The sequence below is a fragment of the Ursus americanus genome, chromosome 2 (genome assembly GCF_024610735.1).
Source record: "Ursus americanus isolate L20-20 chromosome 2, mUrsAme1.1.p, whole genome shotgun sequence".
Classification (NCBI taxonomy): Eukaryota; Metazoa; Chordata; class Mammalia; order Carnivora; family Ursidae; genus Ursus; species Ursus americanus.
Genome location: NC_142128.1, coordinates 59,706,496 through 59,732,838, shown reverse-complemented (window position 1 = coordinate 59,732,838; position 26,343 = coordinate 59,706,496).

The following is a 26,343-nucleotide window of genomic DNA, read 5'->3' as shown; positions in this document are numbered from 1 at the left end:
GAGGACATTCATTTGTGCAGAGTATGGCTAGAAAGACAGAAATCATTATCTGAAACAGAATATAAGGCTCATTTATTCACTTGATTCATATAGTATTAAATCCAGTGTTTCTAAAATTATATAAAAGTTCTTTACCTTAATGTAGATAGTGGCTTGTAGAGTTGATTAAGAGTCCAGATAAAGAAGCTATAAGTCTTTTCTTCTGTATTAAAAAAAAAGTTTTATAAATGTGTACATCTTAGATTAAATTTTCAATTTTGATAGAAGTGCTGTGTATTGAAAACAGAAGCCATCAAGTGCATATCTCAAAGGAGAACAATTAAAGCCACACGGATTAAAGCTGTAAAGAATGAGCTATAATATTGGGTCTGTGTACTACTTATTTTTCAGGATCTCACCTTTTCTCAATTCTGAAAACTTCCTATTTCTTTCCAGGGGTTCTCAGTATTGTAGCAGGAATTTATCTCTGTTGCTTGCAATCAAAAACTTTGACTTGTTTAGCAGCCTACCTTACTGGAAGTTTCAGGGAAGGGAAGAAGGATGATGATATACTGAGAAATCAAAGTGGTGGAACATTTTATTTTTGTTTCTAATTATGAAAGGAAATTGCGTTCTCATAGAGCATGTAATACTGAAGAATTATACTCTTTCTTGTGATGCAACAGAGTCTATGGAAAGCACTGGTAGAAGAATTAAGCCTTAAGTGGAAAAAAAGATTTGTAGTATTGACATTAAAACCGGAGAACAAAAGACAGCTATGAACTATGGTGGCTTAATCCTTAGGTTTTCTGGGTTGGAGAACTAAGATTCCAGTGGATATTCTTTTTTTGTGTGTGATGTGAGAGGGGGTGTGGCTTAAGAAAGGATTGAAAGTTCTAAAGAGACTATGTGGAGAATCAGTAAGGAAGATACTAAAGACAAGAACCCAGATTGCTAAAGAACTTTGAGAGCCTGCAAAATTTCAAATAGAGACTTAGTTTGGGCCACAGAGCACATAATTATGTGTCAGTCTTTAACTTTATAGACATTGAACAGTACATGGTCAAAAATAAGCTTTACGTACTCCGGAGTTTTCTTCGAGCCTTTAATTTTCTTTTATTGTAATTTTACTGATTTTCAGTTCACTTAAATATTTGCTTTAAAGTGGATTTAAAATTTTTTCACAATGTTTATGACAGTTACAGTGTGTAATTACATCTCTCCATACAGTTCTAAGTATTACTTTTATCTACCAGAAATCCAACTAGTAATTCTTAAAGTAGGTAATGTTAACTGCTACACCAAAGATTCTCTTGGGATTGCAGTCTTGGTATTGCTTTTCACTAGTGCTTTTGGGCTTTTGGAGTAGCATACCTTCTCTTTCTCTTGAAATAAAGGAAAAACTCAAATTTCTCGAACTATTTAAGAATCTATTTCTTGATAAACTATTTCAATACAGAGATTTAATCATTTTTAAAAAACAGATTAGGGTTTATTCTGACAATGAATATTTCCTAAAACTAATACATACCTAGCAGGATACATTACTTAAATTTATTCCATGCAAAATATAAGAGATTTTGTTGCATAATGAAATAAGCAATGCCTGAGGGCTTGAGTTTAGTAGTTTATTCTGCCATTGAATCAATGTTCAATTTAAGGCAAGCCATTATCCTGCTTTTGGTAAATTTCCTAATCCATAAAATGGAATAGTAAGTCTGACTTGCCTTGGGGTTTTTCTGAATAACTACTAGCAAAACTGTTTATGAAACAATTTTATATTATAATGTTTATTATCAAGTAGAACGTGTTTAGAAGCAAAATTAAACCTTTGATAATGCATAGCATAAACACTGGATATTCAGGAGAAAAACATAACTGTTTCTTTTTTCTTTCTAGTGTTTTTTATAATGTCTTCAATTTATTGAGCTCTTTGGTATCAATGGCTTAACATATTAGACCAAATATTTAGTATTTTGAAGTAAATAATAAATTCTCCATAGTCCCGTTGCAAGAGCCATTTCAGTTTAATCAATATGCTTAAAAATAAGAATACTGGTCTTTTAAGGCCTGATTCAACCTAAACCTAAAGAATCAGGAAAAAAAATCAGTACTTGTGAAGCATTTAGGCATAGAATATTGTAACTTAATGACTTTATGGGGAAAAATGTGGTATGACATACTATTTGATTATATTTTCAAATGAGCTTAAAACAGGTTCAAAAAACAATTTTACAAATAAGTTAAAAAATGTGTATAATCTATCTGATCCTTAAACGTAAGCTATCTAAGTTTCTGAAAAATTTTAACTTCCTATATTTAATTCTTAGATAGACAAGAGTTATCCATGAACAGGCATTAACCATTAATATGTATACATTTGGACACCAGTTAAGACTTTCTTATTTTTATTTTGGAGTTACTTTTGCTATTACCTAATATTTATATAATTAGTTATTTTAAGGTACTAGAAAACTCAAGTTTAATATCAGTCAACCATTTAAAAATTAGGTTTGAGATAATATTTAGAGATACAATATTCAACCCTTTGAGGTACACATTACATGTATTTTCATAAATGCATATAGTCCTTGTAAATCACCACAACATTCAACTCACAGAATATTTCCGTGTCTCCCCAAAGTTCCCTAAGGCTCCTTTGTAGTCAATCCCCTCCTTATCTCCTTGGCATTCAGCTACTGGAAACTACTGATTTGTTCTCTATCCCTAAAATTTTGCCCATTGCAGACTTTCATATAAAATAACTGAGTTTCTGAACTTTATCATTTTCCTTCTCTCTGCAGAACTTTTTTAAATTTACATTTTTCAAAAATTTATTTTTTTTAAATTAATTTATTTTTTAAAGAGTATGCACAAGTTGGTGGTGTGGAGGGGGAAGAGGGAGAGAGAGAATCTTAAGCAGGTTCCATGCTCAGTGCTGAGCCCGATGTGTTGGGCTGGATCTCACAACCCTGAGATCATGACCTGAACCAAAATCAAGAGTCAGACACCTAACCAACTGATCATCCAGGCACCCCTCTGCAGAACTTCTTTTAACGTTTCTTGTAAGGCAGAGCTATTGGTGACAAATTTCCAGAGTTTTTGTTTGAGAAATTTTGTATTTTCCCTTTATTTTTGAAGATTAATTTTGCTGGATACAGAATTCTAGGTTGGTGAGATTTTTTTCATTCAATATGTTAAATATTTCATTCCACTCCTGCTCTTGTATGGTCTTTGATGAGAAGTCTGGTGCAATTATCTTTGTTCCTCTAAAAGTAATGTTCCTCATTCTCCTAGCTTCTTTCAAGATTTTGTTCTTATTTTTCTGTGATTTAAAGATATACCTACATGTAGTTTTTTTTGGCATTTGTCTGCTAGATGTTCCCTGAGATTTGTAGCTCTGCGGTTGTTATTATTCTTGGCCATTATTACGTCAGATATTTTTCTTTATTTGATATTTACATTATGCAATACATTACACCTTTTGTATCACAGTTCTTGATATTGTTTCATTTTTTTTCCCTTTGCATTTCAATTTTGGAAGTTTCTGTTGGTCTGTCTGCAAGCTCTTATTCTTTTCTTAGCCACGTGCACTCTAATAAAGCCCAATCAAAGGCATTCTTCATTTATGTTAGTGTTTTGATTTCTAATACTCTTTTTCAGTTGTCATCTTTTTGCGTAAAGTCTAATTTTTTTCATTAGAGCCTTTAATATTTTAACCACAATTATGTAAAATTCCCTACCAGATAATGTCAAAACATGTGTCTTTATATGTGAACCTGGTTCTGATGCTTGCTCTCATGAGACTGGTGGTGGTTCTTTTTTTCCCTAACATGCTTCATATCTTTGTTGAAAGAACATGATGTATTGGGTAAGTGGAATAAAAGAATCATAAGTACATCTCTGATCTATATGCTTTGTTGCTCTTGCCACAACCTTGAACTATATCTTAATGTCCTCTGTTAAATACAGTTCCTACTTCTTTCCTTACACTTGTACTGACTAAAAGTAAAAGTCTGATTCTTACATCTTGATAAGAAGTCCATACTTAATGGTTTTAATCAGAAGAGTATAAGTTGTAAAATGTCATTGCTCCCACTCTATATGAGAAGTTGATCAACTAAAAAAAAAATTTAGCTTTAAACAACCTGTCAGATTTAAAAATTAACAAAATTCTGGTAAGTAGAAACCTTTTCAGAAGAAAAGATAACTGCTTTCATCCTGGCAGCATGCAAAAGTAGACATGAACACCCTATATGGTGTTAAGGAGAAACTTATTATTGTGACTTGAAGTTTTTTTATGGATGCATGTGGTCTTGTATGATGTATTACAATACCAAAGATCTCAAACCACAGAGTCAGTGTGCAGTGCTCATCATCTCTTTTCTGGAGTCTTTCACTGAGTGGGTAGTATAGTAAACCAGAAGCTGTAGTTTGTTCAGAAGAGAGCTACCTTCAAGGTACTCTGAGCCTTCAGGTGTTGTAGTGGGTCTCCATAATCTAGGAGTAAGATTGTGGTATAGGAAAATAGAGTGCAAGAACTCACCAACAACCAGAGAACTGGCAGGCAATCTATAAAGTAGAGAGAATATTTCATAGATTGGAAAGCTACAGGTAAACTGAAAAGTGTTTGGAATTTCTGAAGTCTCGTGGATGTTAAAATTCTAGATTTCTTAGGGATCAGTCCTGATCCCATCTTCAAAATATTTGAAACCTTTAGTTCACTTGTAAGCTTATAAAAGTTGCCAGAAGGCCTAGATCCAAGAAGGAGCATGCCTTCTTGTATAGGTAAATATTTCCATTAATCTTTACCAGAAATCAACAAACTGTGGCTTATGGGGAAAATTTTAATATTGCCTATTGTCTAAGAACTGTTTTTACATAATTACATACTAAAAGTTTTGTAGGACAGATTATATAAAGCTCTAGCTTTAGTGTCTATAAATATTTATTAAAGTTTAGCCACTCCTATTTATTTGTATATTATCTTGCTGCTTTTGTTCTAAAATGGCTGTTGAATAGTAGTGATAAAGACTATATGGCTTGTAAAACCTAAAGCATTTATTATTTGACCCTTTACAGAAAGTTTTCCAAACACCGGTCACACTGTTTAATATATTATGTCTGATATAAAATGTTACATACAGGATATTTTGAGAATCAAGAAAATGTGAGTCCTGGGTTAGGTGAGAAGCAATAAATAAGTTTATCAAGGGACCAAGAAAAGGTACAGAAGGCTGAGATGTTGTTTCAAGATAGAGACCTGGAAAAAAATTCTGATCTAGTTAAAAAGGTGGACAGAAATTAGCACATATGGAATTTCACTAGTTGAGTTTGAAATTATAAAAAAGGAATGCCAAAAGGGAAGAATACAATATCAGAAATGGAGAATTCCTTAAGTGTACTAAAAGACTGAGCAGAATTTATGAAATTGATAAAAGGTCAACAGAAATGAGCCAAACTGAATCACAAATAGGAAAAAAACAAATGAAATGAAAGAGCATGTGGCATCTGTATGACAATGCCAGCTAATCTAACAAGCATGTAACTGGAATCCCAGGAGAGGAGACAGTATGTGGGGCAGAGAAAAATACCTGAAGTGATTACTGGCTGAGAATTTTGGAAAATGGATGAAAATTTCAACCTCCTTATCCAAGAAAATCTGTGCCTAAAGCAGGATAAATACAAAGAAAACTACACCTGAACACATCATGTCTAAATTGGTAACAAAGAGAGAAAATATTAAAAGTTGCCAGAGAAAATAGGCACATTACATGCAGGACAGTGATAAGCACAAAAGATGACTTCTCAGCAGAACTGGAGGCCAGAAGACCAAGAGGTTTAATGTGTAAAATAGGGTGGGGGGAAAATCCCCTTCGTCTGAAAGTCTGTGTCCAGCTGGATGAGCAGCCAATAGAAGCAGCAAAAGAGCTACCTAACTCTTTCTCTTCTCACTTTCCACCAGTGCGTTCCATTCATAAACAACCAGAAGGCAGCTGGCAAGATAGCTTTGGAAATGCAGGTTTGGGATACTAGCCACTCTAAAACAAAACAGATCACAGAGGAGCGGAAATGAATCCTTAGAAAACATAGGCAAATAGGTAGCTTTGTTACCAGTCTGGGCCAGCTGAATGAGGAATGATCCATTTACTTACTCCCTTAATGGGTTTTGCTCAGGGTTTAGTGGATGGCAGCCAAACGACACTTTGTTTTATTGTGCTGTCACTCTAGCTGTTTTCTGTTTAAAAATTTCCATTTTTTTTTTTTTTGGAGGAGGTGCCTTGCTCCAGTTTCTAGTAGTTATATGGCTGTCTGTCGAGTATGTCTTATCACACTTCCAGACTGGGTTAGACAGGCTTACAGGCAATGGAGGTCATAGACGTCAAACTCTGCTTAATTCCATGTTGGTTGATTGCCAACTGAATGAGATCATCTGAGAAATAGCACATGAATGCAGACAAAGTTTATTTTAGCTAATACTATGCTAAATACAAATGTGTAAAGAGTGTGGGTAATTATCATTTTAATCATAGGTAGGACATTAGGACATAAATTTGAAGGCCAATGAAATGCTCTGTTTTTGAAAAAGTAGACCAAAACCTTTTGATTAGTGATATTTGTTGGAGGCTTTAAACATATTCACTTCTTAATTAAAATTCTATTTGCTATTTCAAAAGTTGACCTCAAAGGTTTCGAAAGTAGAACTCACTAGCCTGTACTATTAATAGGAATGCCAGAAGGATAAGAGTGAAAAAGTTGACAAGTAAAATCAAATCAAAGAAAGTTGCAAGAAATAGCCCTGGCTCATTTACAAGCTGCCTCACATTCAATAAACCTATGTAATTTTTTCCTGAAGAAAAGTGGCCATCAAAGTTTAGGATTTAGAGGTTGAAAAACTGACCTGGCAATTTCAAATCCTGAATCTCAAGTGGTATCTGGGTAATAGCAATTTGAGCAGGTGCTACATCTGACCAATGTTGTATATGCCAGCTGAATGAATATTTTAACCCTTTGATCAACAGATCCTTGGAGTTACATAATAGTCTTGAAAGTTATTCTTACTAGAACCATTTTTTTTTGCAATTATATTAATTTGCACTAGGTCCTATTCCAAATACTTCGCATAGGTGTAATGAGGTAAACTTGTACATTTAATCAGCATTTAGTGACATTATGAGATAATCCCTATTTTAAAAATCAGTAAAGTGAGATTTACAAAGATTATTTAGCTTTATTTGAACCCATAATCTTCATTTTTGCTGATTTGGACTTAATTCTACATTATGTGAAATACCAGAGAGAATGTCAGAATTAGATACTAAGAAATTTCATTAAAAAATTCTGTTGATTTCCGTTTTTACTATAGATAAGAAATATCTTTAAAAGAATTTAACAGAACACAGGGAAAGAAGATAGAATACATTGTTTTAGCTCTTCATCTGCGGTTTGCCAGGGCTGATTTAGGAGATGATTTGATTTGAAAATAAGTGATATAAAACTGCCCTACTTGCCTCAGGGTTATTTTGAAGATCCAACTTTATATTAGAGGGGAAAATAAAAGGAAACTAATTTTTTAAAATAGAATTTATTGCTTTTTTGGTTATTTTAGGTGTTAGCACAAATTTTTTTTCCCTCTAACTCAGAATTTTTACTTTGAGACATGTGACCTTTTTGTTTGCTCCCCAGTTAGAAACTAGAAGAAAACATTTGTCTATATTTGAGTGTGTTGTTGAGGCAAAGATAATATGCACCTGGTCACAGAATTCATACTTATTAGATCATTTAATGACCATTAATTTATTCTCTTAAGTACTTCAGTCATATAAAATAATAAGTCAGTTGTATGTTTATTATTGATTGAGTCACATAATGTTTGAAATAAAATAAGTTATTATGGTTTGTGTATCTCAATATTTTGTTGCTGTGAACTTTAAAAAAAAAAATATTTGTTCTCTTCCTAAATCCAGTGGTTTGCTTACTCTAGGGATTATAGTCTTTTTAAAATTTTTTATTTTTTTTGATAGAAAGTTATCAATATTTACACATGGGAACAACAAAAGGATGTTAACTTTCTTTGCTATAAATGAAAACACTTTCAACTAATTAATTAGTATTCTTAAAGTAGACAAAGCAGGTAGTTATTCCTTATAATAGGAATACTTGAATGAAGTAGAAATCATAAATTTGATATGAAAAGTAGGAGGGCTAAATTCTGAGCTGAAATAAATTCAGTACTTTTGCTTTATATCTCCATGAAATTATGAAATCGAGAAGGAACAAATATGCTAACAATTGATGCATTTCGGTAAGTTTGATATTTGCATGCTTGGTGAATGCTGAAATACTTTGACTGAATCACTTTCGTATCCTCAAGTGCATCTCCCTCCTCACCTCAGACCATCCTAGCCATGCGGTTTTTCCTATAAACTCCTGAGGATCTTTTACCATCAAAAACCAGTTCTAATACAATGTTAAATGTCAGTTATATCTCAATAAAAAATAATTAAAAATTTAAAATTTGAGCCCTTACCCGGCAGTTGGTCCTCCAGGACTCTTCCGCAAGTCCAGTGAGCATCATTTCAACTGATTAGTGCTTATTAAATACTGTGAATATCATCCTATATATAAGGACTATTAAGACTATGATTTTGTAAAAGTATATTTATAAGCATCCCCCTATCTTCTGCAAAATGAAAATAAAGATAACTTGAAATAAAGAACACAACCTTATCAAATGAAAATAAAGCCTCGTATTTTGTGAACATTAGCTATAGTCCCCCCAGCTAGTGTTGTACTATATATTTGTTTGATCAAAATAAGTCTTAGTTCATTTTAGTTGGAAATGCAAAAAATAAAAATTTATTAGACAAACTTTTGATTATATGTAAATTTCAAAATTCTATAACACTATATGTGATGTTTTGATTAAACATAAAAAATAAAGTTGTATAACAAATTGTAAAATTGTGAATATTTATGACACAGTAAATACTAACAAAATATTAGAATCACATGACAAAGAACATCCTGCTAATCTAAATGAATGTATAAAAATATTAAAACTGAAAAAAGGATAAAAGTTTTAAGCATTTATATGAAAAAAATATAAGATAAATGCATGGAAGATTATTCAATTTTACTAGCAATCAAAAGCATGCCTAGCAAAATTAATATATAAGTTATTTTAAATTGACAAGTAATACAGGTACTTAAAAGGTTAAATAAGCTAGCCTTTGAAAAGAGTGCAAGTATGTTCTATTTACAGAGTGTGAAAATTAAATTCTAGTGGTCATCGTAAGTGAATGTGTACCATAAGTATGAATAGATATGTTTGACTATCCTAAACAACTTCTAGGAGCTTAATACAGTGATATGTGCAATACATATACACATGGAGTTTAATCATTACAATTATAGTTTACTCATATTATAGAAAATTTGAGAATATATATAGAGAGGGCTGGCTAAATCAAAAAGAACTATTACAGAGTAAAATGATTATGGTACTGTATATTTAATGATTTTAAAAGATGTCCACTGTATATATTGAATAAAAGTACATCCTACAAAGAATGTTCTGATTTTGTTACAAGTACACATAACCAGTGAGAATTGTGTTGTTACATTATAATGTGATTTGGGATGATGTTTGTTTTCTTATGTCTCTGTATTCCTGGAATTTTTTATATTATGATAGTTTACCTGTATAATCAAGAAAAATTACTGTCAATAAGAAAAAATATTGAAAATTCCTGGATTTACAAGATAGATATGATAATTTCTATCATATTTCAGTTAGTGCTTTCAAATAAAGTGCCATGAAATCATATGGATTATATGGTATTTCCCAGGAAAAAGTAATAAAAGATAAAGCTTGTTAGAAAGATTCAATATTTGAATTGGTAGAACTCAATTAAAAGTGTAAAGAGAAATTTTAATCAAAAGAAAATAAGTTGAAAGTATGTTGTCTCAAGAGAATAATGAAAGTTAGTATAGGAACTTGAAAACCAGGCAAAGAGCTTAAATTGCTTAAAATGAAGGGAATCAGATACTTTATTAAACAGTTTTTTTTAATGGAAACAATTTTAGGACAGGCTTAAATAGACAACTCTCATTTGAATGGAAAGAAAATCATATTTGTATGTATATATGTGTATCTTGAGAAGTATTTTCTCCTCTGACTTTGTCATATAGACTGTGACCACACACAGGCTTTTATGATCATTATCATTCTTTCCTGGTTTCATCTTGTTTCAGGCTGGTGCCTTTTTGGTACTTGAGCATGTGGATTATTCTCCAGTCTCTGTACTTCAGCTATGCTCACTCCCTTATCCAGGAGCATTGCTGACAAAACCTGTATGTCTAGCTCCTTCATATCTTCTGTTATCACCAAAAAATCTGACCTGCTCACAAAAGTTTTCCCTGTTTGTCACAGTTCCCAACCATTTCATATTCACATTGTCTTGTTTTTTTTTTCTCTTTATGGTATTTATCACCATCCTAAATTATCATACTATTTTTTATTTTTGTAGCAGGGCTTAAACTTCAAAAGACATTTAAACTTAATGGCTTTGTTTGTTGTATTTCCAGCACGATAAAGAGGGCCTGGTTAAATGAAAGGTATCAATACATATCACTTGAATGAATGGAAATCTAGACATTAAAAGATTCACTTGAAATTCAGTAGACCAAAATCTGAGCTGTTTAGGCAAAGGTCAAGGTCTGGGTAAGTAAGTGACTTATATATCTCCTTATCTTTGGAGAGTATTACAGTCAGATGGAAAGGCATTAAATAAATCTCTAAAGCTGCTCTGGAATTGTTTGATTCCTGGACATCTTAGATGGGCTTAAAAAATTCTTCCATAGTGTTTGTTAGATGTCTTGTACTTAAGTTAAAGGAAGTAAGAGAAGAAAGGGGGGCAAGGAGTTAGGATATGGACAAAAGAGCAATTGACCACAGGAAAATAAAAACAGAAGGGTGAGGGACAGTTAAATTGGTTGGAGGTTATGTCAAAGTAGAATGGTTGATGGAGTTAACTAGCTAACTATTAGAAAGAGTTAGCATGAAGGATGGGAGATGATGTTCAGCATGAGATGCTTTTAGCTGGGTTAAAGGAAGGTTTGCATTTGAGATAAGACATATGGAATGCCAGAAGCATGAGTAGAGACAGAGAGGTTAACAAGTTTATTGGCAGAATAGAATTCAAAAGTTTGAGAAACCAGAGTGTTGAAAGGATCATGAACAGAATATTTCAGTGACCAAAAACCAAGGTTTGAGTGATATTAATGGCGGTGACACTGGAGATAAAACTTTCAACCTACTTGAAAGAATTGATGTGTGGATCTGTACGCTACTATATTGTAGGGGGACACTTGCCCATCACCACGTATGGTACTACTATGAGAAAGGTAGAAGAAAACAATAAAGATTCAAGGGTGATCCTCATTAGAGATAGACCAAAAACATGAAAGGAAGCCTCAGAGAAGAGATTAGAACAACATTTTGGTGATAGAGAACTATAAATGAATTTTAGGACTTGGAAACTTATGGAATAAAAAAGATAATTAAGAATGTGGGAACTTGATGGGAATGGACTGCTGGAGATAAAAGATGGCCACAGAACAGACTTTTGGAGTGACCACCACTAACAAGTTATAGGCAGTCGTGAGATCTGTTCTGGGGAGATCATGAGGCATATCATGGCATGGTGATGGTGGTAAGGTTTTAGAATAGGAGTTGGGATATCAAGGGTCTCTTTTGCATAATGGTCTATATAGAAGTAGAAATTTTGCTCTGAGTAATATGAACTGAAAATTTTTCCCAGATGCATCAAAATTATGAGACAAAATATATAAACAAGGAAATAGGTTTTACAACAGCAAATACCACTTCATCTAATTGTAAACTACTAAGTATATTCTTACTATATAAATTCAAATCATGGTGCAATCTGGATATAAAAAGTATACAAAGTATACAAGCATTTTGTAAACAAGCACAAATACATTTATAATTTAAAACAAAGTACTTGTGAATGCATATATTTTTAAGTTTTAATAAAATATAATTTAAAGCTCATACAAATCATCCACTTAAAGGGTATAATTTAATGGCTTCTTTCAGTTAGCATAATGACTTCAAGGTTTATTCATATAACAGGTATAAGTACTTCATTTCTTTTTTTTTCTTACTGTTTAATTATATAGCTATGCCCCATAATTATCCATTCATAAGTCGACAGACATTTGGTTTTTTCTTCAGTTTGGTTAATATGAATAATGTTGCTATAAAAACTTCTGTACAAATTTTTGTGTGGATGTTCACGTATCTCTTGGATTTATACCTAGGAGTGGAATTCCTGTGTCAATGGATTGACTGTTTAATCACTTGAGAAACTCCCAAACTCTACCAAACTTACTGAACTCTTCATGTGCTTTTTATCATTTGTATATCTTCCTTGTATAAATGCTTATTCAGATCATTTGACCATTTTAATTTTTTAAGTTATAATAGTTTTTTTTATTGAAGTATAATTAACACACATTATTACATTAGTTTCAGGTGTACAACGTGGTGATTCTGTATATCCATATGTATGTGTATATGTCTATGCATACAGTTATCATCCGTCACCTTACAAAGTTTTTGTAATATTGGCTGTATTCTCTATGCTGTATATTATATCCCCATGTTTTATTTATAACTGGAAAATTGTACCTCTTAATCCCCTTCACCTATTTTGTTCATCCCCACACCACCATCCCCTCTGACAATCAGTTCTCTGTATCTGAGTCTTCTTTATTTTTTTTTCCTTCTATGGGAGAAAGCATGTATGTGACCAGTGGAGGGGGGTGTAGAGAAGCAGAGGGAGAGAATCTTTTTTTTTTTTTCCCAAAACTGGTTTTTTTTTTCTTAGTAATAAAATATCTGGTTCTTGGAAATTTATGTATACAAGAAGTCAAGAGAAAAAAACTTCAAGACATTATATTCCTCATAGAATAATTCCCTTTACAAAATGTTTGCTTTTTGTTCTTTTTTTTCTTTTTAGATTTTAGGTAGTTAACATACAGTGCAATTTTGGTTTCTGGAGTAGAATTCAGGGATTTATTACTTACATACAACACCCAGTGTTCATCCTAACAGGTACCCCCCTTAATACCCATCACCCATCTAGCCATCCCTCACCCACCTCTGTACATCAACCCTCAGTTTGTTCTCTATCATTAAGTGTCTCTTATGGCTTGTTTCCCTCTCTCCTTTTTTTCTTTTCCACCCTTCCCAAATGTTCATCTGTTTTCTTTCTTAAATTCCACATATGAGTGAGATGATACAGTGTTTGTCTTTCTCTGACTTATTTCACTTGGCATAATACACTCTAGCTCCATCCATATCATTGCAAATGGCAAAATTTCATTCTTTCAGATAGCTGCATAATATTTTATTGTATACATATGCCACCTCTTCTTTATCGATTCAACAGTCAATGGACATTTGGGCTCTCTCCATAGTTTGGCTATTGTTGATAATGCTATAAACATCAGAGTGCCTCTATCCCTTCAAATCTGTATTTTTGTATCATTTGGGTAAATAGGACTGCAACTGATGAATTGTAGTTCTATTTTTAACATGAGGAACCTACATACTGTCTCTAGAGTGGCTGCACCAGTTCGCACTTCCACCAACAGTGCAAGAGTGTTCCCCTTTTTCACATCCTTACCAATACCTGCTATTTCTTGTTAATTTTAGCCATCCTGACAGGTATGAGATGGTATCTCTTTGTGGTTTTGATTTGTACTTCCTTGATGATGAGTGACGTTGGGCATCTTTTCATGTGTCTGTTAGCCATCTGAATGTCTACTTGGAAAAGTGTCTATTCATGTCTTCTGCCCATTTTTTAATTAGATTATTTGTTTTTTGGCTGTTGAGTTTGATAAGTTCTTTATAGATTTTGGACACTAATCCATTATCAGAAATGTCAGTTACAGATACCTTCTCCCATTCCATAGGCTGCCTTTTAGTTTTGTTGTTTACTTTGCTATGCAGAAGCCTTTTATCTTGATGAAGTCCCAATAGTGGTTCAATATTCACAAATCAATGTGATACATCATATTAATAAAAGAAAGGAAAAGAACCATATGATCCTGTCAATAGATATAGAAAACACATTTGACAAAATACAGCATCCATTCTTGATAAAAATCCTCAACAAAGTAGGGATAGAGTGAACATACCTCAATATCCAAAAGGCCATATATGAAAGATCCATAGCCACTGTCATCCTCAATGGGGAAAAACTAAGAGCCTTTCCTCTACAGTCAGGAATAAGACCTGTCTGCTCTCACCATTACTATTTAACATAGTACTGGAAGTCTTAGCCTCAGCGATCAGACAACAAAAGTAAAAGGCTTTCAGTTCAGCAAGGAAGAGGTCAAACTTTCACAATTTGCAGACAACATGATACTCTATGTAGAAAACCCAAAAGACTCCACCAAAAAATTGCTAGAACTGATACATGAATTCAGCAAAATTGCAGGATATAAAATTAATGTGCAGAAATCTGTTGCATTTCTATATACCAATAATGAAGCAGTAGAAAAATAAATCAAGGAATTGATCCCATTTGCAATTACTCCAAAAACAATTAGCTACCTAGGAATAAATCTAAAGAAGTAAAAGAACTATACTCTAAAAACTATAGAACACTTAAGAAAGATATTGAAGAGGACACAAAGAAATGGAAAAACATTCCATGGTCATAGATTGGAAGAACAAATAGTATTAAAATTTCTGTATTACCCAAAGCAATCTACACATTTAATGCAGTCCCTATCAAAATACCACCAGCATTTTTCACAGAGCTAGAACAAACAATCCTAAAATTTGTATGGAACCACAAAAGCATAGCAAAGTAATCCTAAAAAAGAAAAGCAAATCTGGAAAGCGTCATGATTCCAGATTTCAGGCTATATTACAAAGCTGTCATCATCAAGTCAGTATGGTATTGGCACAAAAACAGACACATAGATCATTGGAACAGAATAGAAAACCTAGAAATGATTCCACTAAGCTATATGGTCAGCTAATCTTCGACAAAACAGAAAAGCATATCCAATGGAAAAAAGTCTCTTCAAGAAATGGTGTTGGGAAAACTGGATAGCAACATGCAGAAGAATGAAACTGGACCACTTTATTACACCATATACAAAAATAGACTCAAAATGGATGAAAGACCTTAATGTGAGACAAGAAACCATCAAAATCCTAAAGAAGAACGCAGGCAGATACCTCTTTGACCTTGGCCATAGCAACTTCTTACTAGACACATCTCCAGAGGCAAGGGAAACAAAAGCAAAAATGAACTATTGAGACTTCAACAAGATAAAAAGTTTCTGCCCAGCACAGGGAGAGAATCTTAAGCAGACTTTGTGCTGAGTGCAGAGCTGGACACAGGGCTCGATCTCACAACCCTGAGATCATATGAGCTGAAATCAATAGACAGTTAACTGACTGAGACACCCAGGCACCACCTGAGTCTATTTCTTGTTAATTTGTTTTACTTTTTAGATTCTACATGTAAGCGAAATCATATGTTATGTCTTTGTCTAGTTTATTTCACTAACAATAATATCCTCTAGGTCTGTTTGTGTTGTTGTCCCAATGAAAAGTTGGAGATATATATATATATATATATATATATATATATATTATACAGCTGAGTAATGTTCCATTGTGTATATATGCACACAAAATCTGGTGTGTGTATGTGTGTGTATACACACACCAGATTTTCTTTCCCCACTCACTTTTTGATGGACACTTAGGTCGCTTTCATATCTTGGCTATTGTAAATAATGCAGTTGTAAACATAAGGGTATATATGTCTTTTGGAATTAGTGTTTTCATTTCTTCAGGTAAATACCTAGAAGTAGAAATTCTCAATCATATGGTAGTTCTATTTTTAATGTTCAAAGGAGCCTCCATACTGTTTTCCATAGTGGCTGCAACAGTTTCTATTCTCACTGACAGTGCACTGAGGTTCCCTTTTCTCCATTTCTTTGACAACACTTGTTTCCTGTCTTTTTGGGAATAGCCATTCTGAGAGGTGTAAGGTCATATCTCATTGTGGTTTTGATTTGTATTTCTGTGATGGTTATTGATTAACATGGTTTCATGTACTTATTGGTCATTTGTATAATGTCTTTGGAAAAATGTCTGTTCAGATGCTCCATTTTTTTAAAGGGAATCTTTGGGGGTTTTTTGATATAGGGTTGTAGGAGTCTATATATTTTCTATGTTAACCCCTTACCAGATACATCATTTGCAAATATTTTCTCCCATTCAGTAGGTTGCCTTTTATTTTATTGGTTTCTTTTGCTGTATGAAAGACTTTAGTTTGATAAAATTCTGTTTATTTTTACTTTATTATCCTTGCTTGAGAAACAGATCCAAAAAAATATTGCTGAGACTGGTATCACAGAGCTTACTGCCTATGTTTTCTTTTGGGAATTCTATGGCTTCTGGTCTTACATTTAAGTCTTTACTCTATTTTGAGTTTATTTTGGTATATGGTTTAAGAAGATGATCCAAATCATTCTTTTGCATGTGGCTATTTAGTATAATAGTTCTTTTTATATCCTGAATATATCATTTAGCAGATAAATAATTTCCAATAGTTTTCTCCCATTATATGAATTCTTTTCACTATCTTTATAGTCTCTTTTAATACAAATTTTAATACTTTGTTGTTGCTTGTGGTTTTGGTATAATATCTAAAGAACTATTGGCTAATCTAAGAAAATGGTGATCCACACATAAAGTTTTTTTTTCTTAGAGTTTTATACTTTCAGCACTTAAATTTAGATTATTGAGTTAATTTTTATATATGATGTGAGACAGGTTCAGTTTCATTCTTCTGTATATAGATAACCAATTTTTGCAGTCCCACTTATTGAAAAGACTATTCTTTCCATATTTAATTCTTTTGTCATAAAAAATAGCCAGAAAAATGTTTTAAAATATGTCTTAAAACATATTAAGATATTTGTAGAGATATTTATGAAACTTAAAACATTATGGCAGTATACCATATAAAAGAGTCAATGTCATGAAGGTATCAGTTCTACCTAAATTGTTATATCTAAATTATTCTGTTTATTACTATTCTAATCAAATCTAAGGATCCCTATTTTCAGTAAAATATTGTCTGTCTTCAAAATTTTTTACAATGAATTTGTCTGATTTTAATGTGGAAATCAAGGAATAAGAGGACCAAGTCACTTATAAGAAAATAGAAAAGGGAATAATTATATTACCAGATATTCTTATTATAAAATTATAGAAATTGGTGATACTAATACATGAATATATTGATAAATGGAACAAAGTAGAAATTCTATAAACAGATCTCTATCTCCATAGACTCTGTATCACAATAATGGCATTGTAGATCACTGGGAAACAAAGTTGACTAATCAAAAAATGTATTGAAATAGTAAAAAAATGCCATACTATACATATAAAAATACCATGAGACCATTCTCATATTGTATGCAAAAATCAATTCTCTATTAACTGCCTAAATGGAAAGGATAATTCACTAAAATTATTAGGTGATGACACAGGACAATATCTAAATAAATTAGAGTTGGGTTGGCTTTATTAAATAAAGCAAAAAAAATCACTCATAGAAGAAAAAGTTCAATTCCAAAACATTAAATATTTAGACATCTTTTTGTCATGGCACCAAAATAAAATGAAAATAGGAATCGAAATTTTAAGGAGTAGTTTTGTCATCTACGTAACTGATGAAACTATTTAAAAAATTTAGATCAAAAAAGAATCAAATATCAAATAGGAGAGGTGATAAAATTTCTTATAATCATAAATGTATCACATAAGATACATATTAAAATAAGGCCTAAATAAGCACATTAAAATAGCTTTGTAACCACAATTCCACAAATATTAAGAATTCTTACATTACCAGTTGTTGGCAAGAATATGGACCAACGGAAACTCATACTTGTTGACAGCGTATTTTGCATAATCAATTTTGAAACTTTGGGACTATCTATAGAATTATGTGTTTATCCTACTAGCAAACAATGTAATCTCAGTACAGTAGAGAAGGCTTTGATGATTCTAAATGTAAGCATATTACCAACAACATTTTTTGTAATAGTAAATGACCTGGAAAAAGATATCCATCAATAGGAGACTATTTTGGTATAGTCACAGAAAGGAATGTCTTACAGCAGCAAAAATGAATTAGCCATAGTTGCATGTTGCATGAATGAATCTCAGAAGCAGAATACTGAATGTAAAATTCAAGATTCTCAAAATTACATTAATACTATATTAATAATATACAATTTTATTTTATCTTTATTATTTTTAAAAAATTTTATTTGAGAGAGAGTACATGAAGTGGGGATGGTGGCAGAGGGAGAAGCAGACTCCCTACTGAGCAGGGACCCTCATGCTAGGCTCCATCCTAGGACACTGAGATCATGACCTGAGGCCAAGGCAGCTGCTTAACCAACTGAGCCACCCAGGCACCCCAATAATATACGATTTTAAACAAAAGACACAAATGTTGAAACTATTTTCCAGAGATGAGAGAATGATAAATGCAAAGGTCAGGGAAGTGGCAACCTCAGAGGAAGGGAATCAGGTAGCAAAGACGTACATACCTAGCACATTAGCAGATGTAAATGTTAACGAATGTTCTACTTGTTAAATCACATGTTAGATGCATAAATGCTCATGAAACTGTAATACTGTATTAAATATATTCTTTAAAGTACAATTGGTATTCCTTTGAATTTTATTTTCTTGGTAAGTTTGCTTATTGGATGGGGGAAATTTTGGGATATTATGTTGTTCATAATAATAAAGTAACAACTGTCAAAGGGTATGTCCTTGAATTGGAATCCACTTATTGGTAATATAAGTTGATTCTGATTTAGTAACAACATAAAATGTTTATTAAATCCTAAAAGTTTATACAGTCGAGTAATTTTGAAGCATGCATTAATGTAATGTGCTTATATTGTGGTATGTTCCTATTAGAGGGGATCTATTTGTATAGCTTATTTCAGATCCTTTGAGAGAGCTAGGCTCCATTTTCCTAGAATCAGCAATTCTGCATCACAGAAGTTCTGTTAGTACTGAGTAAATATTTGCCAAATTTTGGTAATACAAACATCATTTAAAGCAATCTTGGAGCATTCCTTTTAACCCATGGGAATTAATATTTATGAGTTTCTTGAAATTTTAGAGATAGTCTTTCACATCATTCCTTTTATTAAAGCTAGTTTAATCAAGAGTTGATTTCTTTTTTTTTTTTTTAAAGATTTTATTTATTTATGTGACAGAGAGACAGCCAGCGAGAGAGGGAACACAGCAGGGGGATTGGGAGAGGAAGAAGCAGGCTCCCAGCGGAGGAGCCCGATGTGGGTGGGACTCGATCCCGGAATTCCAGGATCACGCCCTGAGCTGAAGGCAGACGCTTTAACGACTGCGCTACCCAGGCGCCCCAAGTGTTGATTACTAATCAAGTTTCTAACCAAGAGTGGAAGTGGTCTCCTCTCATAGCTGGTCGTTTATAAGTCTAGGGGAAATGGGTCCCAGTTGTTTTGACTTTTATCCAGAGACTCAGGACCATCGTTAGAAATGGTCCTCAAAAAAAGAGACCTCAGCTAAGCTGTGCTGATTACTGACCCAGAACAACTGGGAAATAATAACATTTGTTGCATTAAGAAACTAAGATTGTGAAAATACTGTTCCATAGCACTAGTAAGCTAATACTTTCTAGGTGTGAATTCTAGGTTGGCTACTATCTGGTTATATAGTTTTTATTGTGTAGAATTAATGAGTTAGGGCATATTGAATTCTATATTACATGTCAATTGGTAGATGCTAGATCAACATTGACAAACTTTTCACTTTCACTCTTGTTAAATTCCTTATTAATAGAAGAATTAAGAATGAATGTCCCCCAGATGAGTCTCATCTGAGAAAACTATGTGGCTAAGGAAAACTAACAGCACAACAGGCTTGATTTCAGAAATAACCTATGTTCTGCATACTCTCCATATGATCTGGTATAGAACAATGGCAAAAAAGACTGTACAGGGCTCACATTGAAATCTGACAACCAGATTTAAGATATACATATTTCTAAAATTGTTAGACAGTTGTTAAATTGTCAAGTTTTATTTTGCCTGAAGATACCATAAACTTTTTTTTTAAATTTTGTATCTTTTAAATTGTCACAATCCAAAAAGTTAGCAAATCTGAATTGAGGTGACAAAGGGCCTAATTTATTTGTCTGATAAACCACACTATGAACAAATATTTTACTCTTAACATGCTGATGAAGACAGTTATTGGGGAATAGAAAACATTAAGACATATATTCTGAGCTTGTTCATCATCAATTGGGGAACAGTTAAGCTGTAGTCCAACCTAGTCACTTGGCATTCTCCCAAATGCCCGTACAGCAAATTCTACTTGTGGTATTTGGGGATTATCCTTCAATTGCTAAACTAAAGATAATTACAGAGGTATGAATTTTTTTATATGAATTTTTAATATTGAAAATCAGACAATAGAAGTGTCTTAGGTATAATGTTGGATGGTTCACAAATCAATTTTCCTGTGTGAGATCATTTTTTTTTAAAGATTTTATTTATTTATTCGACAGAGATAGAGACAGCCAGCGAGAGAGGGAACACAAGCAGGGGGAGTGGGAGAGGAAGAAGCAGGCTCATAGGGGAGGAGCCTGATGTGGGGCTTGATCCCAAAACGCTGGGATCACGCCCTGAGCCGAAGGCAGACGCTTAACCGCTGTGCCACCCAGGCGTCCCTGTGTGAGATCATTTTTAAGCCCATTTTTCCCTCCAAAGTTTTGGTGTTGAACTGAAGTTGATCTCAATTGTAATTTAGTTTCAAATAAATTAATTTGATTATAAAATTATTTTTCCCATAATTTGTAAATATAGGAATTCGTTTTTCCCTAGTGATAATTCTATATTGAAATTAAAAAAGTAGATTTAATCTAAACTTGTATTATGGGAAGGAAGAAATAAAATTTCTGACTCCCTTTCTGATAACTATATTAAATATTTACAAAATATTTTTAAAATGGTCAGTATTTAGTTATGGCAAGTAAGGAACACAGAATAATGAATTATAATGTAATTTTTTTAAATGGAAAGATGAAAAATCATTTTATAAATCTGTAAGCATAAGCATTTTTATTAGGATTAATTATATTGAAACTATTTTGAATGACATATGACAAATAATTTGTTATATCTCCCTTTTAGCTAACTGAATGGGCATAAGACTGTTCCAGTTGTTTCCAACATTTATGTCGGATATATTTGATTCAGTAAAGGTGTTAGGCAAACAGTAAATTGTATTGAGTCCCTTCCCATGTAAAACAAAATATCATGAAAATTATTTCTATTTTTAAGGCTTTTATAAGCTTTTTGCACATTACATTATTATATATTAGCTATAAATTCAAAGTTCCTAAATGTTTTTAAAAGATTACATGAAATTAATAGTTTTTGATAAAGTTAAAAAAGTTTACACTTTGAATATTTTATTATATAGGGCTTTTAGAACCCAAATTATTTATGTATAATAGGGAAAATGTCAATAAAAAATGTGTATATATGCACATGTACAAGTATAGTCTCAAAATGAAAAATGTGCATTCTTGAAACAAAGAAAAATAAGTGAATCAAGTTTTAATGAATAAGTTTGTAGAAATTGTTCTTAGTGATATGCATAGCTAGGTAAGAAAACACGTCTGTTTTAATAGGTGGTGGTTTTTCAACTCACTGAATAGTCTTTAACTTTTTTCATATGTTAAGATATCCAACATACCTAAGTTATATGGTGATGGGACAAGGTGTTAAGTAATGATAAGGTTATAAGTAATGTTACTGTAAGATTAATTTTTTATACACAAGTACAGATGTTTTCATAGAACATTTTTCTCAATTTATATATGCTTCATGTTTGAAATAGCACTATAATATATTCCATAGGTTGTCACAGAATGTCATCTTCATATTTTAATATGTACATGGTGTTGGGCTTTGGCTTAGTGTGTGTGTCTGGGGAGGGGAGGTTGCTTTCCTTTTTATTTAGAGCCAGAGGTCAAGGGGAATGGAAATATGTTAGCCTGGAAATAATGAATACTTAATTTTAACTGATAAAGATGAATTAGATGAGAAATAAATCAAGCTTACATACGAGAAAGATGAATTGTAAAGAAATTAGTAAAACATGAAACCATATCTAATTCCAAGTTTCCAGAATAATTTTTGTAAGTAGTTATTCATGTAAATTGGAGATACTATCCATAATACTTCATTATGTTATTTTTTGGTCATATTAATGCCATTTTAATTTTGGAAACTAGAGAGACTTCCAGGAGTCTTAGAACCAAATAGCTTGAACATTGTTTGTATTAATGTTAAAATCTGGAAACCATGAAAAAATTTGGTAACATTTTAAGTATTAATTTTTAAAATCTCCCGTAATGAACAAATGCCTTAGTTTAAGGCTCACTACTAAAAATTGAAGTTCATTATAATTCTTTATATAGATGTTTTCAGACAAGTTAATAATGATTTTAATAGCACAGGATATTAGGAAGAGAAGACAATACTCATTTTAATAGGTTTTTTATTCTGTCAAAGCATTATTTTTGACTTTTTAGTTAATGTTCAGTATGTTGATTTGATTGATCAGTTAAAACAGTTGTCCCTTAAAACAGTTTTCTGCTTTGCATTATTTCTATTAATAGAAAACAATTAAAATGTGCAATTTAAAATATTAACTTTAATTTTAACAAAATGATGAACATGAAATATTTATAAATATATTACCCACTTAAGATGAGGTAGTACAATGAAGAGGAGGTAGAATACCATGATTTAGCTCAGGAGGTTACATAAGCTAAGTCGTGTAAAATCACTAGCTATCAGGTCGGTCTACTGTTTCATTTTCTCTGTCAAATTTATGTGACAGGTACATAATTTTATGGATAAAATGCTATAAACATTTGTATCTGGCACGCTATGAAAACATCATAAATTTACCTCCCGCTATTTTAAGTATACAGCATAGCAAGAAACAGTGACTTAAATATGGATATTAATTCTATACATCACTAAAGCAGTGAAGCTTTCAATAAATTTAAGATGCAAAATATCAGCAGACACCATTCTGTCTTTTATTGGCATTCTTTCCTTTTCTAGAGCACTTTCAGGCATCATAATAATAAATCTAAAATCACAATATTGTTAGGCAGAATGGAGTTTATTTACAAAATAATTCAGAAGGTGCATTCTGTGAAATTTTATTGAGAAAAATCTGTGTTCTTGTAAATTGCTATGCTCTTAGTCTTTATGTTCATTTATTTCCATAAGATATGTTTACATCCAGTCAAATAATTTATTTCTTTATAATTTATTATAGCTACCTAGGGTTAATTGGATTTCATCTATAAATCACTCTTCATTATTTGCCATATACTTAGAACAAGACAGTATGTTTGACTCTTGGATAGATTGCCACTGACTTCAACTAGCATAAGTTTTCACATAGAAACAAAACATGAAGTTCATAAAACTTAAAAGGAATGGTGTAGCTATCATAAGTAAATGGGATGTGTAACAGTGTAAGAAGGAGTTGTTATACACATGATATGATCAAAGAGAAAATGGGTAGATTGTGAAGCAAGCTCACTGTTTTTCTAGGAATTCTCTAGGGATGAGCATGTGAATAATTGTGATTAGATTCTTATAGGAGATAAATATTTTTCTCTTTTGGTGGGGGTGGGGGAAAAAAGGGAAGGGTAGGTCAGAAATGAAGCTCTGTTTAGTCCACATATGGAAAAGACTTTTTGCCTCAGATATTTCTCATTGTTACATAGAGGATATATGGTATTTTAAAAACTGTTAGAACAATTTTGTGAAGTTAACATTAAAAGGCACAATTTGAAAAGGGCATGGAATTAAATGATGAGTTAATGCAGCTTCATGATGACAGATGGCGTGTGCATTCAGTACAGGCTTTAATGGTATCTAATAGCAGTCCACCACAACCAGAGTTTAAGTTGTCAGAACCTCACAGGAAAAACAGATGTTTTGTTGGTTTCATAATCCCAGCCTATTATACATTTGGAACAGCTATAGCTAATGGCTTTTTATTCATGTTCTCTCTCTGACATCCAAATAGGACGTTTTTTGCTTATATAGCAAAGCACATAGATGGAATGAAGAAAAATAGCATGAGTTGATCTGTTTCACTCTTATAACCAAAAAATACTTTGCTTTTAGATTTATTACAACCATAAATTCTGAAGTAGTAAATGTTGGCAGTATGCCCAATTAAATATTGGTTGTTTATGTAAAGTTGGAAATAAAAGATCTACATATTTTATATATAATTTGTTCAAATAAATCATTATTTGAAGTAATTTTTGATAGTTTTTTTACATTTTACTATAGAAATACTTAGTAATTTCTATGTATCTTAACCCTGGTGCATGCTACACGATATAATAATAGATGTATTTTCAATATTATAATTTAGTTGGAGTATTAGTGTAGTAATGTGTACAGATATTAGAAAATTTCTGGGGTACCTAGGTGGATCAGTTGGTTAAGCATCTCACTTCAGCTCAGGTCATGATCTCAGGGTCCTGGGATCCAGCCCAGTGGGGAGTCTGCTTGTCCCTCTGCCCCTCCCCCTGCTTGTGTGCATGCTCTCTCAAATAATCTTTAAAAGAATGTCCTAAGTATTACATAAATATAAGTTTTAGCATTGTATGAATCAGTGGAGATAAAATAATATAGGTGGCAATAAAATATCACAATTATGTGTAAAAGCAGTATGGAAGATCAGAAAAAGAGGAAGTCATAATGAGTTGGAAGAGTATGCACAAGAATGAAGACTTCAAGACAAGATTTCGTTGGGTTGAGGAAAAAGGAAAAGATATGTATTAGGATGGAAAATGTTTTTCATTCAACAGTTACAGTAAGCAAAATGCATAGAGAACACAGGAACAAGTTCATGGGGCTTGAACTCATGACCCTGAGATCAAGTCTCACTCTGTACTGACTGAGCCAGCCAGATGCCCACCCGAAGGGTGCATTTTTTAAAACAGCACCCACTGTTGGAAGAGTAGGCAAACGTACATTCCAAGGACAGGGCAGGGAGTGAGGACTCTGATTGCCCAGGTCCATCTTCAGGGTCAACCAGCAGCGCACATCCTCTCAATTAATTACCTTCTCCAACAGATCCTAAACTCTTAAGAGTGAACAGCACAACACAGGTATATTCTACTAAACAACTTATTCTTGTGTGAACTTACTAAACAGTGACTCAGTGTGGCAATGAAGGATATGCTACCAAACCTTACCGACTTCTAATTTTTAAGTGTTGATGGTAAATGCAAGAGGTGAGTGTAACTTATAACTCTTCTAATTTTTAATTATTCATGTGTTTTTTATTTGCATTTACCAATATTACTCTATTTTTCCCCACTGCCATAATCTCTTGAATACAAAAACATAGCCTCAACAGAAAAGAAAAAAATATTAAAGTCATAATTACATAGGCCTAAGGCATAGGACTTAATTCATACTAAATCATCCTGTAAGTCAAATTTAAAAATTTTACACATTCAATTATTTTGAAATACAGAGAGTTTAGATTTGGGTTTTCAAGTAATTCTAATTATATAAAATAGACAGTACTAGAATTCTGGGCGCATAGCAACCACCAAATTATTTCTGTTTATGGTTGAGTGCCTGATATTGCCAAACACTGAGGGATACCAAGACATAACTCTTGAGAAGATGGTACAGCATTGGGCAGCTCTTTGAATCCAAGCCAGAATAGAGTGTGTGTATATATTTATTTAGCAACACTTTTTTTCAGAGATCTTTTATATTTCCTCAAAGCTTATAAAATAGGGTAGTATCATAAATTAATGCTAGCTAACTATAGTCTTTAGTTTAAAATCCAATCTGTCTCATATGAGAATTGCTACCCCAGCTTTCTTTTGAGGTCCATTGGTGTGAAAGATTGTATTCCACCCTTTACTTTCGGTCTAATGTATCTTTAGGTTCAAAATGAGTCTCTTGTAGACAGCAAATGGATGGGTCATGTCTTTTTATCCAATCTGCAACCCTGTGGCATCTTATGGGAGCATTTAGGCCATTTACATTGAGACTGATTATTGAGAGATATGATTTTAATGATGCCATGTTGCCAGTAATGTCTTTGTTTCTATTGATTGTGACTTTCTGTTTTGTATCACTCTTGGGGCC